Source organism: Geotrypetes seraphini, chromosome 10 (assembly GCF_902459505.1).
Source record: "Geotrypetes seraphini chromosome 10, aGeoSer1.1, whole genome shotgun sequence".
Lineage (NCBI taxonomy): Eukaryota > Metazoa > Chordata > Amphibia > Gymnophiona > Dermophiidae > Geotrypetes > Geotrypetes seraphini.
Window position 1 is genome coordinate 119,109,847 of NC_047093.1, and position 19,851 is coordinate 119,129,697.

Below are 19,851 nucleotides of genomic sequence, written 5' to 3' on the forward strand. Positions count from 1 at the left end.
TAACAGTATATCACTCAACTAGCACTTCCTGAAAATTGTGATTGGTACTACAATACCATCTTGTAAAGATTGCTCTCCTCTAGGACGAAAACACTGTTGGGACCTGGCGCCATCAGATGTTCTCCTAAAGTAGGTATCAATTAACCATACGACCACCCTAAAGCCTCAACCGAACTGGGAGACCCAGAACAAAAGTTAAAATCAAGATGAGACAAAGAGCTAGGGAGACACCATCTACCTGTCTGCTGGAGATAGAGATATTCTGGCTGACCAAGGAGCATAAGAATAGCCTTACTGAGTCGACCAATGGTCCATCAAGCCCAGTAGTCCGTTCTACGGTGGCCAATCCCGGTCTCTTAGTACCTAGCCAAAACCCAAGGAGTAGCAAACATTCTATGCTACCGATTCAGTGCATGCAGTGGTTTCCCACATGGTCTTTCCTTAATAACAGATTTATGGACTTTTCCTCCAGGAAATTGTCCACAAGATTTCTTAAAACCAGCTATGCTATCTGCTCTTACCACAACCTCTGGCAATGTGTTCCAGGCTTAACTATTCTCTGAATGAAAACATATTTCCTTCTTTTGGTTTTAAAGTATTTTCCTGTAACTTTAACGCGTGAACCCCTAGTCTTGTAATTTTTGACAGAGTGATAAATCGATCCACTTGTACCCGTTCTACTCCACTCAGGAGATGAGGTGTTTATTTTGGAGGGTTGGGTACAATGGGCCAACTCTGTTTGATAAAGTACAGTTACTAATGCTGATGTTCTCAACATTTTTCAGATAAATACTCATTATTGCTATTATTATGATCTCTTTTGGATTTGAAATTTGGTCATTATAGACCTCACAAGAAATTTTGTGAATGAAGCTATGCTATTGCTTGCTTTGAGGGCAGAACTTACGAAGACTGTAAGCCGGGTTCACACTGCAGTGACATAAACTGCAATTTCTTCTCATCCATCTCTACGTACAGGTTGGAGAGTACTGCTTCACCTGCCGGGCCATCTGTGTATCCTTATACAATTTCTTGGCATTGACCAATAAGCTTTTTCCGGGTTTGTTTTATGCGGGCAGATCCCTGTGCAGTCAGCAGTTCTGGATAAGTGCTACTTTGGCTCAGTAATCTACAAAGAACCAGAAAAAGAAACCAAACAACGGTCAACTTTTGTCCAGACCTTAGACTTAGTGGGGATGGGCGGACCCGCTATGCTAAGGCCTGATTGGTCCAGGCATCTAGAGCCTGGGCCAATCAGGCCTTAGGCTTCGGCGGGATGGGCCGGGAAGGGGCGGGCCCGCTTCATTTCGACGAGGCGTGCCTGCCGGCTCAAGACGTGCAAGACCCATCTAAGAACAGGTTTGGTGGAGTGGAGGTTTGGGGGTTGTTAGCGCCGGGGGGGGTGCATCTTCGGGCAGGAGGGATTGGACACCCTCCTGCCAGCGAAAGATATTGTCGGGGGGGCAGTCGGTAGTGTCGGGGGGCGGTCGGTAGTGTCGGGGGGGTTGCGTCTTCTGGCAGAGGGTTTGGGCACACCCTCCTGGTCAGGGGGCCACGGCCCGCTATACTTATAGCGGCAGAGAGACTCCCTTGCCGCGATAAGTGTAGCGGGCCGTGTCTAATCTAACCTGATTCTCTAACCCGCGTCTGTAACATGGACAGAATTTAGTTTAGGCCGATTCTGAATAGGACGCCTCTCCTGGGCGTCCTATACAGAATCAGGGCCTAGGTGTCTTGCGGGCCTCGCCTTCAATATAGGCGGCCTGCCTGGGGAGCATTTTTTTATTTTTATTTTTTTTATAATTTTTTATTCATTTTAAAACTTTCATCAAGTGTACAAAAATTGCAACACAATAATATAGATTTAACCACTTGTACATCTTATCATTATAACTTATAGTTGTAAATATAACCCTCCCTCTCCCATCCTGAAATCCTTTTAGTAATTTTTATTTTTCATGTAATAGAAACCCTCCCCCACCCCACCCTTATCTTACATATTAAATATAGAAATATTAGGAAAATGGCATCAATCATGACAAAAGGATGTTAATGGTTCCCAAATTTTAATGAAGTTTTTATAATTTCCATTTTGCACCGCTATTGATCTTTCCATTCTGTATATGTGGCAAACTGATTCCACCAAAATTTAAAATTGAGCCTACTATGGTCTTCCAGTTATTAGTAATATGTTGGATGGACTAGAGGGAGGGTGGGAAGGGGGTTACATTTATACTTATAGATTATAATGATAAGATGTTCAAGTGTTCATGCTAATTGTGTTTTATTATGAATATTTATTATGAATATTATGAATGGCTACTCTGGTCAAAATCAATAAATTAAAAAAACGTGCATCCGATTGGCTGATTAGGACAGCTGTAGGACGCCTACAGCTGCCTAAAATCGGGACGCACTTTTAGAGAATCAGGCCCCAAGTGAACAATATTACATCAGTTAAATCCTATACATCACTTGAAAATTATTCCTTATTATTATTTCAATACATATTTTAAATCCCTCCCACAAATAATCCTTTCCACAAATAATGTAAATCAAAACATATCATACATGTCTTTCCAATTTCTAGTAATATGCTGAATGGCAACTCCTGTCATTATTAATAAAAGTTTATTATTATTAGATGAAATTTGACTTTTTTTGCTCATGGACGTTCCAAATAGAATTGTATCGTATGATAGAGCTACATGATTTTCTAATAAGCCATTAATTTGGGACCAAATTGATTTCCAAAAGGGCATATACAGGGACAAAAATAATGTAGATGATCTAGAGTCCCTGCTTCCAGATTACAATGCCAGCATCTATTAGACTTAGAGCAATCCAACTTTTGTAATCTAACTGGGGTCCAAAATGCTCTATGTAACAAAAAGAACCAAGTTTGTCTCATAGATGCAGATACTGTACATCTCATTCTCCAAGACCAAATTCGTGGCCATTGAGGATGCAGAAATTTGATGCTTAATCTCAATGCTCCAAATTGTCTCTAAGACCAGTCTTAGTTTTTTTATTCATAAATCCAGATAGCAATTTATACCACACTGTGCGGCCTGGTGTCCGAGAAAAATTGGCTTGAAAGCATAAAAATTCCAGACTATACTGATTGTTAAGAATTTTTCCATTCAGGGAAACCCCTCCTGAATAGCCTGCTTCAGTTGCAACCATTTAAAACTTTGTGACTTATTTTAGGCCATATTATGTTGTAACTGCGAAAAATTCAAGCAGTTTTTCCATTTGAAATAACATCATTTAAAGTTTCGTATGCCTGCAATAATCCAATACTTCCAACAAATTTTAAAACCGCCAATTTTTTAATTAAAATCATATATTTAAAACCCTCCCCCCCACCCAATACTACATGATGTATAAATAATAGAAAAATGGCATTTAATCATGACAAAAAGATGTTAATGGCTCCCATATTTTAATTAAAATTTTTATAATTTCCATTCTGTACCGCTATTGATCTTTCCATTCTGTATATGTGACATACTGAATTTCCACAAAAAATTAAAATTAAGCCTACTATGATCTTTCCAGTTATTAGTAGTATGTTGGATGGACTAGAGGGAGGGTGGGAAGGGGGTTATATTTATACTTATAGATTATAATGATAAGATGTTCAAGTGTTCAATGCTAATTGTGTTATTATGAATATTGTAACACTTGATGAAAGTTTTTAAAATGAATAAAAAAAAAATTTTTTAAACCACAGCCAATTTTAATCTTGAAGTTTAGCCAAATGGATTGATTTGTTGATTTATGTATTGGGTCAGGTGTTAAATTATTGACACAACGTAAAGGTCTTTTCATGTATCTATCAATATTCTATTCTCTTTATATTTCCTAGGCAATTGTTACACTAATAAAATGAGAGAGATGTAAAGGAAACATGAGTCTCCATTCCAAATATAACCAGTCTGGGATGTTTTCCATGAGTTCTGGGAGGACCCAATACATACCCTGACGTAAAATATAGGTAAAACCCGACTAAACCACAATTAAGGGGCATTATCTCAACAAATACATCTTTGATGTGTTTACTGCACCCAAATTACAACTGTTGGTACCTTACAATACATATTCATTTCCACTCACCTTTGTTTGAATATGAGGGGCGGGAGCCATATTTGCAAAGGCCATTTGTGACACAGTGCGATGTTATTTGCAATAAGTCTCCGCTTCTCAAAGTTGACCAGACCTTCCACCATCGAATCATTCCCTGTGGGATTGGCACAACACTGAATCAATTACACCAGCACTGGCTAGGCAAGCAACTCATCTTCGTTTAGGATTAGTCCCACACAGTAGATGTCGAAAATGCCTGGGATTGTGAAAATGCACAAAAGCAAGATTTTCGGACGACCAAGCAGCCAGCATGCTTAGCAAACTGTTCACAGAGAGCATGAGCAGAGCAGAAGGGCACTCTAAAGAGTTACTGAAGTCAATGTCAGATCAGATGTCCAAGGGAAACACATTGCATGGTGAGCCCTCCAAAACCCACCCAAAACTCTACACCACAACAATAGCTCTTATGCCTGCAGGTGTCATCTTAATGTCGGTACAGTAGGTGTTTGGAGGGCTCACATACAATATAGCAAGTTATAGTGACAGTCTGACCAGGGACTTTTTAATGTGACATTCACTGCAGTAACCTTTAGAAGCAGTGTTCCCAAACCTGTCCTGGGGGACCCCCAGCCAGTCAGGTTTTCAAGATATGCCTAATGAATATGCATGAGAGAGTTTTGCATACCTGTCACTTCCATTATATGCAAATCTCTCTCAGTGCATATTCATTAGGGATAGCTAGAAAACCATGACTGCTGGGGGTCCCCCCAGAACAGGTTTGGGAACCACTGCTTTAGGAGTGTCCCTCTGCTATGGCTGTGGAGATGTATTATGAGCCATGTGAATCTGTAAGACAGACTGAAAAAGTACTCTTTTTTCCACATAGTGAGTGGTGGGAGGGGGGGTCGGTGACCACTGGGAGGAATAAGGGGGCCATGAATTATCTTTCCAGGGGTCATCTGATCAGTTTGGGCAGCAATGTTTATTAATCCTTATTCATTTTAAAACTGACATTTGTGTAAAATCTGATTATCTCTGCAGAATGTCCAAGTACCTAAACCCGACCAAAACGCCGCCTCTAAACATACTCCCTTAAGGTTTAGATGCACTGGAGAGAACGTGACCAGAAAGATGTCTAGAAACTCTGCTTTGAAATGCCAACATGGGACGGTTGACTAGTTAGATAGTCCAAATGCTGGTTTAGAGCTGCCTTATGGAAGTATCTTTTTTGAAAATGAGTCCCAAAATCTATAGCACATACCTGAAATTGCCAGTACAACCCACTAAACTGGCAGATTGTATAGGCAAAGATTAAGAGAATAGAATTTCCAAAACATTTCTGCCAATAAAACAATATATTCAATAGAGAAATGGGCTTTTCTAAAATTGTATTCCACAATGTAACATAAGAGTTAGTTTTGTATAACCTGTACATGTGTAACTTTAATCAGACTTAGAGGGAGATATTCTTGGAGGCAAGGCTGAGGAGATGTTTTGCGTTTATCTGCAGACTTCTAAAAATACAGTGGATACCTTGGAATCTGAAACGCCCCCAGATACCTCGAACAACTTGGAATCCAAACTAAAAATTCAAGCAAATTTTTGCCCCAGAATCCGTATTGTCTCTGCACAATGTATGTCTTGTGCCCTCTCGTTCTTGTAGTTGTCGAAAGTTTGAAGAATCTGTCCCCTCTCCACTTTCTCTATGCCCTTCGTGATCTTGTAAGTCTCTATCATATCCCCTCTAAGTCTCCGCTTCTCCAGCGAGAAAAGCCCCAGTCTCTCTAATCTTTCAGCGTAATGATATGGTTATTGTTTAATTTTAAGCAATTGATTTACTATACAATGTTTAAATTTAGTGCTGGCAGATCATATTTTGGTTAATATGATATTTTTCGTGTATTAACAATCCCGAGATAGTCAAAATATTTATGTGTTATAGTTATATAATTGGGATTTAGATTTTCAATATTTTTTGTTTTATGCACTGATGTTATTTTGCATTGGGGTTATTCTTTTACACTTGGCCTTTTTTTAATGTTTTTGTTTTTGAAGTGCCTTCACCTAGTTATTTCTGGTCTGCAGAAACTACAAAGGATTTCAATGTCATCCTGAGTCTACGTGCGTATTTGTGGCTGTGTGAGATACTGTACCTTCATGAAGAAAGAAGAGATCCTTCTTCACAAGTGGGAAGAGAGGAATCACTGGAGGCTGCATGCTCTGGGTTCTGAGGCTAATTGCGGTAATTTCTCATGTGTCCTGATGGACTGAGAGAAATCCTGGAGGTCTTCAAGATATATCTTATATTTGTTTGGCAATATTGCCCAAGTGCCTCTGAGCCGTGTGACCGAAGAATGAGTTAGATCCGCTGTAAACAGTTACAATGAAAAGAAGACAAAAATGATAATGCTGCAGCAATCTAACCTAGCTAATCACTTAATTTCCACATATCTACATGCAACAGTAGGAGAAAGTATGAATTATAGTGCTGTATACATATTTCTCCTGCCTGGTCCTAAAAGTTATCCTGTCCATTCCAGTGACAGCTTGCAACATCCTTTAGTTCAATAAAAACCAAGAAGCACATCAGTCCAAGATGAAGACATCTGATTTAATAACAAATATCCTTAGATGACACCTTGCAAATAGTACATTATTAGTGCAGTGGGTTTTCTTTCAGCTACCTGCATTCCTAGTAATTAGAACTGCAATTTTGATCTCATCTTTTTTCTCTGCGTGAGCTTTTCTGCACCTGATTTATGAAGGGGAGTTCAGGAGGAATTCAAAGGGCCTCACAGACATTATGGCAGCAGTAGCTGTCAGAGGCTCATGGTCAAGGCTTCTGGTAATTTCTGGAATTAGACCCAATTAGAAGCCAAGGTAATGGCATTGCATTGTGTCGCGTAGCGCAAATGCCATCTGGGGGGCGTGGCAGTATGGGACCTTTCTCGCCCCATGGAGCATTACTATCCATGTAGCCCATATTAGACTCTTATGGGAATCTACATCTCTGGCAGAGGGGGAATATATAAGAACCGGGCACAGGATACTGGTACCTGGCTACTCAAGCAAAGGTATTTTGTTTTGAACGATATAATCTGTATGAACAGCACTGACATTGATATGAACAGTGCTAATTTACCATCTGAATTTCCATCAACCTACCCTATATACTGTAGAGCAGGGGTTTCCAAAGTCCCTCCTTGAGGGCCGAATCCAGTCGGGTTTTCAGGATTTCCCCAATGAATATGCATTGAAAGCAATGCATGCACATAGATCTCATGCATATTCATTGGGAAAATCCTGAAAACCCGACTGGATTCGGCCCTCAAGGGCCCCTGCTATAGAGGGTAACATATTTTTGTGAATGGAGAAGAGGAGAAAAGGTAAAGGATATCCTGTGTAAATAAGTTGGAACAGTTTTTCTATTGAACCACATCTTTCATCGACTGAGAAAGTAAATTCAAGTTTGGAGTTTAACATCTGGTGTGTTCTACATTATTGTGTGAGTGGAGGGTCTGATGCTAGCTTGTTCAGCCCCCAGCTCTAATGTTGGTCCTGGCCCTGGTCTGGACAAATATAATGCTTTTGTGCCCCTCTTGCTATCATCTGGGCAAGATCTAGGCAACTGCCTAGCATCCCTTATAAGAAGGGGGCTTACATACATAGAGACAAAACTAAGCCAATCCAAATGGTATTGTAAATACTTTTCTGAATGGCATATGGATAGGTCAAAATGATATGCAATCTTTGCAGTTTGCTCTTCAGATTCTATACGCATCTTCCCCAACTCCTAATAACAAGAATGAGATGTTATTCACAGATCTTTCTGAGGCACAAAGGTTATCTTTTTGGCAATGCTGAGGGAGATGTACTTAGCAATTTCCTCCTACAGCCTTCATTCCCAGTTGCCTGAAGATTTATCCTCTATTCATAACCCTTTCCCATTCTCAACACTAGTTTAGTCATTGCAGTGATGGGCCTTGGCCACAGAAAATGCATCAGGGCTTTCTTTGGACCCCGGCATTGAATATTTAGCTTTATCACCACCGGCGGGCAGTCATAGTGCCGCCCATTGCCGGCAGAATATCAGGCCCTATGAGTTTTATTAAAATCTTCTTTATATTCAGTGTAATCTGTTCAAGAGTATAAAATCTTAAACTGGGTGCCCAAAATATACAGAATGTGCTGAATGATGATGCTCCCTCTAATTTTATGAATCATTTGCCCTCCAAAATCTCTTCAATCTTTGAACAAATCACTTTTAGAAGAGTCTTCTTATCAACAGATCAGGTTAGAGCAGGGGTAGGCCATTCCGGTCCTTGAGAGCTGGAGCCAGGTCAGGTTTTTAGGATATCCTCAATGAATATGTATGAGTTGGATTTGCATGCACAGCCTCCTTGTGATGCAAATCTATCTCATGCATATTTAGTGTGGATATCCTGAAAACCTGACCTGGCTCCGGCTCTCGAGGACTGGAATTGCCTACCCCTGGGTTATATTTAATGTTCTCAGACCTGTTTTATGGAATACTTGCCCCTTCAAATTAAGGAGGGTCTTGAGTCACGTCTCCTTTTGGATGTTGTTATAAGCTCACCTATTTAGGACGGTATTTTGTCAAGTTAGACTAGTTACAAAGAGCAAATGCTAGAGCAGTGGTTCCCAACCCTGTCCTGGAGGACCACCGGCCCAATTGGGTTTTCAGGCTAGCCCTAATGAATATGCATGAGAGAGATTTGCATATAATGGAAGTGACAGGCATGCAAATCTGCCCCATGCTAGCCTGAAAACCCGATTGGCCTGGTGGTCCTGCCAGGACAGGGTTGGGAACCACTGTGCTAGAGGATGCAGTTATGCCAGTGGCTGATACTATGATTCATCTTATTGATTATGACTTTAGTTGCCTTTTTTATTGTTGTTGAAATGTTTAAGTAGGTTTCAATTTTGCTTTGTCCAAGTTTAATTAATTTATTTGTTTTTCTGTCACCTGCTTGTGGGCTATAAATTTTTTAAATAAAGATGCTAGTTCTGACTGATCCAGTAGCTCAAAACTGAAAAAGAAATACAATTGCATTACAGTATCAAAGAGGTGACAGGCTACGGGCTCCTTTTATCAAGCCACACTAGCGGGGTTAGCGTGTCGGACATGTAATCACGCGCTAACCCCTGCGGCAAGCCAAGAAACTAACGCCTGGTCAATGGAGGTGTTAGCGACTAGTGCGGCAGGTGGTTTAACGCACGGTATTCTGCGCGCTAACCCCTACCGCGCCTTGATAAAAGGACCCCCGAGTCTTCATTTCAAAACTCCAATACTATATTAAGCTGGCGGGTAAACAAAATATGTGCGTACAATCCAAAAGTAACCAAATGAAATTATGCCATTTTGGATAGTTGGAGCTTGAAGACAAAGCTCCATCAAGATTAGGAGCAGGATTTTTGCCCTATCTCTCTCCTCCCCTTCTATCCAAACTACTTGAACATACTGTTCACTGCCATTGCCTGACTTCCTTTCATCTCAAGCTATTTTTGACTCACTTCAGTTAAGCCATTCCACAGAAACTGCCCTAGCTAAAGTCTCCAATAACCTGTTCCTGTCCAGATCCAAAGGCCTCTAATTTATCCTTATCCTTCTGGATTTATCTGCCGCTTTCGACACTGTTGATCACCACCTACTCCTTAATATGCTGTCCTCATTGGGATTCCAGGGTTCTGTTCTCTCCAGGTTTTCTTCCCATCTCTCCCATCATACTTTCAGTATATGCAATGGTGGATCCTCCTGTGCTGCTATCCCACTATCAATTGGTGTACCCTAAGGCTCTGTCCTGGGACCTCTTATTTCCCCCATCTATACTCATTCCCTTGGTGCTCTGATTTCCTCCCATGGTTTTATGCTGATGACTCCCCGATCTACCTCTCTACACGAGAAATCTCTACAGGAATCCAGGCTCAGGTCTTGGCCTGCCTGTTCAACACTGCTGCCTGGATGTCTCACCACCATCTAAAACTGAATATGATTGAGACAGAGCTCCTTATCTTTCTCCCTAAACCCATCTCCCCACACCCCCCTTTCTCTATTTCTGTGGAAATCATTCACCTCCTCCCTGTCTTGTCAGCTCACAACCTCGGGGTCATCTTCAACTCCTCTCTCTCCTTCTCCACTCAGATTCAACAAACTGCTAATGCTTGTTTTGTTTCCATTTATAATATTACCAAAATCTGACCTCTCCTTTCCGAGTACACTACCAAACCCATATCTACACTATCATGAACTCTCGCTTAGATTACTGCAACTTGTTTCTCTCATGTCTTCTACTCAACCATCTCTCTCCCTTTCAATACTCATATTCCATGAGAGCCGCCATGCTCACATTACCCCTCTCCTAAAGTCACTTCATTGGCTCGCCATCCATTTCCGAATATAGTTCAAACACCTCTTACTGACCCACAAGTGCATTCATTCTATAGCTTTTCAATATTTCTCCTTATCTACCTCTATTCTCCCCCTCCATGAACTCCGTTCATCTGGTAAGTCCCTCCTATCCATACCTTTCTCCTCTAACATTACCAGATTCCATCCCTTTTAGCTTGCTATGCTATATGCTTGGAACGGACAACCCAATTCATTATGTCAGAGCAGTCTGTAGCAATCCTCAAATCCAAGTTAAAAGCCTACTTTTGTAAGGCTGCTTTCAACTCCTAACTACCACTCACTGTAAGATACCTATGTCCATTGCTAGAAATTCCCCAACCCTTATAGGACCTGTATGTCTGTCCAAATTAGATTGTAAGCTCCTCTGAGCAGGGACCGTCTATTACATGAAAAATAATAGTAGTAGATATTCACCCAAGTTCTTGAAGCAGTCATTTATGACAAAACATGCAGAGTCGGGCCAAGTAGGGGAATTGCAAATGGACTTCGAATTGAAGATAAGTGATTTCTTGATTTTGGAAAGTGGAGCCTGATGAAAATAAAGGGCCCTCCTTCTAAAAATCATTGAATTTGTCACTTTTTTACATAATTTCATTTGGTTATTTTGGTGGCACTGGGGAGCTGGATTGTACACACATACCAAGTCCTCATTTAACATTGTACAAAATATTTCTGGTAATATTTGTCACTATTTAAGTTGCTTCTGGCATACTGTTTCAGGTTTCCTCTGTCTGAAAACTTCACTACCCCATGTTTAGGCTCTGGAGACCTGAGAAGTTATGAATCAACAAAATATAAATCAAAGAATAATACTCTACCCCATAATTGCAAATGCAGCGTTGAAATTCTTGCATTTCTTGCAATGCATGGCGATTTTAATAAAATGCTTGATGGTCTTCATTCTTCTTTTCTGGTTGGCTTCGCTCAGTGTTTCTGTCACCACCCAGATTGTCATGTTGTTACTGAGCTCCTCATATTTTTTCAGGTGAACATGCCCTGCTCTTGAGCCCAGCTTGAAAAGCTCCTCGATGTACTCCGTGGGGTCGATGTTTTGGAGCATTTTTAAATCCCTCACGGAGAGCTGGGTGGCCACCTCTACAGTACAGAGTTGGAGGAGAGACAGCTTGCTCTTTTTCAGAAGCTTCTGGGCAGCCTTATTTGAGCACAGACGCTCCATTTTGTTGTTGTTCTTCAGATAATACCTTTAGATGAAATGACAAAAAAAAAGACAGATCAAAACTTTCTTGATATCTACAGTACTGTGTAAGCTGTAAATCCCTTACCATTGTTTCCAGTAACTGGTTTTCCCAACATTCTAAAAAGTGATTTTGAAGGTGCAGAATAAAGTGGACAGGGTCATCGTTGCAAGTCCAGAGAAATGGTTTTGAAATTACACACAACCAGGTTTCTTGGTGGCCATAGAAAGCTAAGGTCAGATGCACTCACTCAGCTGCACTCCATGGGGTTTCTCTTTGTGGGACACAAGCCATAAGCATTGCTCGTGTAACTTACAGGACAGTAAGACAAACCCAGAGGCCGGTGGGAGGCCACTATAAAATCTACCTCTTTTGGGATCTACCAGGTACTTATGACCTGGTTTGGCCACCACTGGAAACAGGATTCTGGATTTGATGGGCTTTTGGTCTGCCCCAGTATGGCAACACTTATGTTCTTCACTTGGTTGTGCGAGTGCTTCTTTAATGACTTTTGGAAGGCAGCTTAGGAGGCAGATTCACTTATAAGCATATCGATAGTATGTGGTTCTAAGGTTATTGCCTCCCATTTACCATATTGTATTAATGCTTTACTGTACAATATACCTTTACCCTTTCTTATAGAATGAACTTAAAAACCTTCACAAACGTAGAAACCCAAAGTTACATCTGCTCTTTTCAGAGTGTAGATTTGTGCTTGTTAATGGAAGTGCGTCCGGAAATACGGGGAGAATCAGGAAGTCGCGGCAGTATGATGTAGGAGAATTAAACTGTTTGTGGAAGGTGGTAAATGGGGAGATTAGAAAAATCTTACACTTTTCTTTGTCCTTTTTAACAGGGGAGTACTTGATAAGGCCGCTAGACTTAGGCAAAACTTGTTGGACACATTCTCCCAGTCGGACGGACAATAAATTCAAAATGAGATAAGTGGATTGTTTAAAACATGTCCCTGTTGATTAAGAAGTTGATAGAGTTATAAAACTAATGGGGTATTGAAGAAATTTAGTGTAAAAGGAAAAAAAGGCTGATGACAAGGTGGGTATGTAAAGCTCGAAGCAATGAAAATTTATTTTTATTGTGGATTCAAAAGAAAATAATACAAACAGCAAAGACAACAGCCAACAATACAGAATTTGTGTACAGAAGAGTAGAAAACCTGCCACCTACCTACCCAAACCCTTCCCAGCCAATCAAATCCCAGAATGCAACCCCCCCTGGAAAAAAGAATACAGAAGGCGACCAAAAGGTCTCAAACAATCCAGAGCCCCATACTCTTGTGGCCCCTGGGCAGCCATACAAATTATCCTCCAAAAGAAGAACACATCCCACCCCCACAAAACAAAAAAGGGGGGTCCCATCCTGAGAGAGAGTCAGGTGCACCCCAGTTAATCTAAGCAAGAGGGTTCAAAAGGAGACTACGATCTCTAGGCGGTAAAGAAGCCAGGTAAGCTCCCCAAACAAGCAAGAAACTGTGCCGCCTACGAGGGTGACCCACCGCCTCTTGAGCCTCCCAAGGCCAAAGTATGCATCAGAGATCTCCAACTCCAAAAGGAAGGTGGATCAGAAACAGTCCAAGATTATAAGATACATTTGCGAGCAAGAAGGCACACCTTATGACACCATTGGGGACCCCCCTGAGGGAGCCCACTAAAAGCCCCAGGCATGTCTAAAACCAATTGCTCCACCATTCTCAAGATGGGACTGGTAAATAAATCCTGTACATAATGGACGATGGACTTCTAAAAAACTTGTACAGTCCAACAGTCCCAGAAAGAGTGAGCGAACGTATTTGGATCTCGGCCTCATTTCAAACAGAGAGAAGAAGCAATACCCTCAATTTTGTGTAATTGGACTTGTGTATAATAGGCCCTATAGGTCACTCAAACATAACACTCATGAAAACATGATCCCGTGATCAATCTAGGGACCCCACGGATGGCGCGCAAAACGTCCCAGTGGCTAAGGTGTTTATGAAGTTACTGACCCCAGCGCTCTGTAATCCGGGTGATATCTTTGGGGCTATCAAACAAAGAAAAGCCCTCTCAAATGCCGACACTGAAGTAGAGCAAACCGCCACTCTGGCAAAGAAAACCCAAAGCCGCTCCCCCATCGGCTATGCTAGCCGTTCCTTAGGCAAAGTGATAATATAATGTTTGACTTGACAGTAGGCAAAAGTATCTCCCCAACAACTACCCAATTGGGCATCAAAAGCAGCTAAGGGTTTCAATTCCCCCTCAGAGGTGAACAAGTGCTCCATGAGACTAATCCCTCGTTCAGCCCAACCAAGAATGCAGGGTTATCTCTGCCGGGCAAAAAGGCCAAATTCCCCCACAGTGAGATCTGATTAGTCACATAAGAAAATAAGAATTGCCGCTGCTGGGTCAGACAAGTGGTCCATCGTACCCAGCAGTTCACTCCTGCAGCGGCCCCTAGGTCAAGGACTTGAGCCCTAACTCAGTCTAGCCTTACCTGCATACGTTCTGATCTAGCAGGAACTTGTCTAACTTTGTCTTGAATCCCTGGAGGGTGTTTTCCCCCACGACAGCCTCAGGAAGAGCGTTCCAGTTTTCTACCACTCTCTGGGTGAAGAACTTCCTTACGTTTGTTCGGAATCTATCCCCTTTTAACTTTAGAGTGCCGTCTCGTTCTCCCTATCTTGGAGAGGGTGAGTAACCTTTATCTATCTACTAAGTCTATTCCTTTCATTATCTTGAATGTTTCGATCATGTCCCCTCTTTTCAAGGGCGAAGAGGCCCAATTTCTCTAATCTCTCACTGTACGGCGTCTCCTTTAGCCCCTTTACCATTTTAGTTGCTCTTCTCTGGACCCTTTCGAGTAGTACCGTGTCCTTCTTCATGTATGGCGTTCAGTGCTGGACGCAGTATTCCAGGTGGGGTTGCACCATGTCCTGGTACAGCGGCATGATAACCTTCTCTGATCTGTATGTGATCCCCTTCTTAATCATTCCAAGCATTCTGTTTGCCCTTTTCGTCGCCTCCACACATTGCGCAGACTGCTTCATCGACTTGTCGACCAGTACTCTCAAATCTCTTTCCTGGGAGGTTTCTCCGAGTACTACACCAGACATCCTGTATTCGTGTACAAGATTTTTGTTACCAACATACATCACCTTACACTTATCCACGTTAAACTTCATTTGCTATGTCGCGGCCCATTTCTCGAGCGTGTTTATGTCCTGTTGCAGGTCTTCGCAATCCTTCTGTGTCTTCACTACTCTGAATAACTTTGTATCATCTGCAAATTTAATCACCTCTCTCATCGTTCCAATTTCCAAGTCGTTTATAAATATGTTGATGAGCACAGGCCCATGCACCGAACCCTGCAGCACTCCACTGGTGACGCTTTTCCAGTCGAGTATTGTCCATTTACCTCTATTCTCTGTTTTCTATCCACCAACCAGTTTTTGATCCCCTTCTAGTTTACCTATCAAACTACCCCAGACCGCACACATTGATTTCAAAAGCACCCTCGAAAGAAACAGCACTGGTATCTCCTTAGTAAGCAAATGTAAGAGACTAGACACAGGGCAGGATTAATTTTTTGGTGGGCCCTAGGCACACAACTACAATGGGCCCCTGAACCTATCCCTTCATGGGCCTGCCCCCGGCCCCCACCCTACCCCCTCATTACCCTGGCTCCTCTCCACCTCTTCCCCCACCATGCCCCCCCCTCCTGTGAGAGTGGACCTCTGGATAACGTTCCAGAAGTCCAAGTAGCACCTTCTTCTGCCTTTTTCATCATTAAGTCCAGTAGAACTCACAGTTTTCAAAAGGTCACGGGCAGTGGTTCCTACATGCTAACCTGGAAGTCTTCCTTCTAATGCAAAATCCCAAAGTCAGAGGAAAGGCTTCCGGGTCAGCTGTGGGCAACTTGTAGAAACCGCTGCCCATGGCCTTTTGAAGACTGTGAGTTCAGCTGCACTGAATAATGAAGAAGGCAGTACTTGTACATCTGGAGCCGGGCCAGGAGGCAGGTACACTGTTGTCATTGGAGCAGGCAGCATTCTGTGCCCCCCTGAACTCTTTGGGCCCGAAGCACGTGCCTACTTGGCCTACCCTTTAATCCTGCCCTGACTAGACAAAGAGTGAGGGGCATAAAAAGCCAATTCAAAATCCAAGGGAGACTACTGATGTTACCCCTGTAACCAGTCGTTCAGATGATGCAATAGGCAAGTTTCATTTTAGCGGCCAAAATCAGGCAACCCTTGCCCCCCCTGCACCCAACCCCCCCCCCCCCCCCCCACACACACACACACACACACACTAAATAAGGGATGCAAATTTTCAGGTTATGAGAATGCCAACAGAAATGAGATAGTAAACGATTCAGACAATGAAGATCTTTCTTCAATAAACGAAGGGGCAATATTCGCAACACATACAACCAACGGGAAAATCACTAGGCATATCAGAGCTATATGGCCCATTAAGGTCAACGGAAGATCATCCTAGGCTACAAATTGGCGCGTGGTATCATCCAAGAGTTTAAGAATATTAAATGAATAATGATGTGCCATAGAGGTTGAAAGATAGACCCCTAGGTCCTGAAAGGAGCCCAAGGTCCAACGCAATGGGAAGGAATCACCCCACTGGGGCCAGGGAGGAAGGTAAAGCCTCAGATGTGACCAGATTGAGATGAAAACCAGTGTAATAACCATATTCCCTAATAGACTCCAAAAGAGCCTTCAAAGAAGGAACAGGGTCCGTCAGGTGAGCCAAAAGATCATCAGCAAATGCTGCAAGCTTAAAACTCTGAGTCCCAAGTTGAACTCCCTTAATATCCGAATTCGAATAAACATCATGTAGTAAGGGGGATAGGGGACAGCCCTGATGGGTTCCCCTATGAATCTCAAAGAGAGATGATCGACAGTTATTAACCCACATAGTAGCCTAGGGAGTAGCATAAAGCATGCGTATCGCTGAAACAAAGCGCCCCTGGAAACCGTACCTAGTCAGAGTAACAAACAAAAAATCCCAGTGTATGTAGTCAAACGCCTTCTCAGCATCAAAGCTAATAAGTAATAATAATAATAATTTCATTCTTATATACTGCCAAAGCCATATAAGTTCAAAGGAAGGTAACGTGGGTCTAGAACTATATTCTAAAGACGTCAAAATTTTCTGTAGGTTTTTAGCCACCGAAAGACCCTTAACAAAACCCACCTGAGACTCATGAAGAATAAGTGGCAACAGCTGAGTCAAACGATTAGCCAACTTCGGGAGGACTATGATCTGAGCCACATTAAGATGTTTGGGCATAGCTTCCGCATTGACCATCAGATTAAACATATTAGCAAGTGGGGTCACAATTTCCGGTTTCAGAAGTTTGTAAAACTCAGCTCTATAACAATCGATTCCAGGAGCTTTCAAAGTAGAGCTTTGCGTAATAGCCAGGTCTACATCCCCAGCATCAAAAGGCGCATTTAACCTCTCAAGCTACGCTTCAGTAATACATGGAAAAACGCCATCTAGATAGAGTTCCCCAGGGAGCACCAAATCCAGGGGTGGAGCATAAAGATTCACATAAAATTGGTGAAAAATATCACATATGGCAGCATTGCTAATAACCCAACCAGACCCTCCCTTGCCAAAGTTGCAAGATCTTCTTACAATCCTCCCACTGTGAAACCAAATGGGCCAAAATTTTCTCCTTTATTACCATGGGTATACAAGTAGTATTTATAATAGGCAAGGGCCCTTTGATGTAAGATCTCATTTAACGCTGTTTGCAGAGAGAGTAAGTTCTGTTTATTAACTGGAGTGGGATAAAGACCAAAGACCCGCCGAGCTCTCATCAGTTGTCCAGTTAAACGAAACAGCTCCCTATCTCTCGCCTTCCAAACCCTACTGACATAGCTGATGATGGCTCCTCGGAGAACCACCTTCACCATTTCCCAAAACAGAACCGGGTTCTCCACATGCCGACTATTTTGGTAGTGATAATCTTTCCACTCCTTCAGGAGGTACTGCAGAAAGTTAGGATCATCACAAAGCCATAGAGGATAGGCCCAGTGCCCCGGGGAACTAGGTCCAGTCTCCAGTATAGCCACACTCAGGCATGGTTCTAAATCGCATAGGGCCCAATCTCCATCCTTTGTACCTTTGAAAATAGAGAGCGAGAAATCAGCAAATTGTCAATACGAGATTGAATAGAGTGAACACAAGAAAAATGGGTATAATCCCACTCCCCCGGGTATAAGAGCAGCCAAACATCCAAAAGATCCAAAAGTTGACAGAGCTGGAGGAGACCCTAAGCCTCATTCACTAATCCACCAGCAGAAGGGTGAGATTTATCCAGGGAAGGATCCCAGGCAACATTAAAATCGCCCCCCAGAATCATTGGAAGATGAGCACGCGTCAAAAGTAAAGTCTTGAATCAGGGTTAAAAGGACTTATTATAAGTATTGGGAGCTTAAATACACCCCACCGGGAATGTAACCCCTGCGATCACCACCATACAAAAAGCATAATGCCCACCCATATCAATAGCTACTGGAGTAATCTGTGTTGCTACTGCTTTATGAAAAAGTATGGTCACTCTGCATTTCTTCCCGACCGCAGCTGCGATTATACACCATTCCATACACCCCCCTCTATAATTTAGCATGCTCTAAGTCAGTAAGGTGTGTCTCTTGAAGCATGGCGATATCTACTTTAAGTCTCTGTAGATTTTGTAGAATTTTTGCTTTTTTAATACGAGAATTAATACCTCCTACATTCCAGGTAACGAGTCCCACCATTCAACCATCATAAGATCATAAGAACATAAGCAGTGCCTCTGCCGGGTCAGACCACAGGTCCATCCTGCACAGCAGTCCGCTCCCGCGGCGGCCCAAAAATAGGTCAAGACTTGTCTGAATCATCAGAAGGGGCTCCCTTGCCACCTTGGTTTCTCATTTAAGTCCTGCCTTCCTATCGAAGTCCAAGCTCTCCGGTCTTGCACATGCACGACCAGGTTGGTTTATACTCATTACCTGATTAACTTCCTATATTTGTGTTACATCCCAGCTCCTCCCTCAGCATCCCACGATTCCTTTATCCCTCAGGAATCCATCCAATCCCTGTTTGAATCCTTGTACCGTACTCTGCCTGATCACTTCCTCCGGTAGCGCATTCCAAGTGTCCACGACCCTTTGGGTGAAAAAAAACTTCCTTGCATTTGTTCTGAACCTGTCTCCCTTCAGTTTCTCAGAATGCCCCCTCGTATTTGCTGTCCCTTTCAGTCTGAAGAATCTGTCCCTATCCACCTTCTCTATGCCCCTCATGATCTTGAAGGTCTCTATCTCCCCTGAGCCTCCTTTTCTCCAGAGAGAAGAGCCCCAGCCTATCCAGCCTCTCGGCGTATGAGCAGTGTTCCAGCCCTCTTACCATTTTCGTTGCTCTCCTTTGGACTCTCTCAAGTACCGCCATGTCCTTCTTGAGGTGCGGCGACCAATACTGAACGCAGTATTCCAGATGTGGACGCACCATCGCTCGATACAATGGCATGATGACTTCCCGTGTTCTGGTAGCTATGCCCTTCTTTATGATGCCCAGCATCCTGTTGGCTTTTTTCGAGGCTGCTGCGCACTGGGCAGATGGCTTCAGTGATGCATCCACCAGCACACCCAAGTCTCTCTCGAGTCTGCTGTCTCCCAACAATACCCCCCCTAATTTGTAGCTGAACAACGGGTTCTTTTTCCCTATATGCATGACCTTGCATTTGTCCACGTTGAAGCGCATCTGCCATTTGTTTGCCCAGTCTTCCAACTTGTCCAGGTCCCTTTGTAGGTCCTCACACTCCTCCCTGGTCCTAACTCTGCCGTACAGTTTTGTATCGTCTGCGAATTTTATAACCTCACACTTTGCCTCCTTTTCCAGGTCATTGATGAATATGTTAAAGAGTAAAGGCCCCAGCACCGATCCCTGTGGCACACCGCTCGTGACTCCCCGCCAGTCAGAATATTGACCCTTTACTCCAACCCTCTGCAGTCTACCCGACAGCCAGTGCTTGATCCATCTGTGCACATCCCCTCCCACCCCGTGGTTCCACAGCTTCTTAAGTAGCCTTTCATGTGGCACCTTGTCGAAAGCCTTTTGAAAGTCGAGGTAAATGATG

The 19,851-nt window shown here is 42.8% G+C and overlaps 1 pseudogene; it reads right to left on the reverse strand.

Moving 5' to 3' along the window:
* Positions 1–903: 903 nt before the first annotated feature.
* The window catches only part of LOC117368552, a 66,282-nt pseudogene continuing 47,334 nt past the window's right edge, over positions 904–19,851 (reverse strand).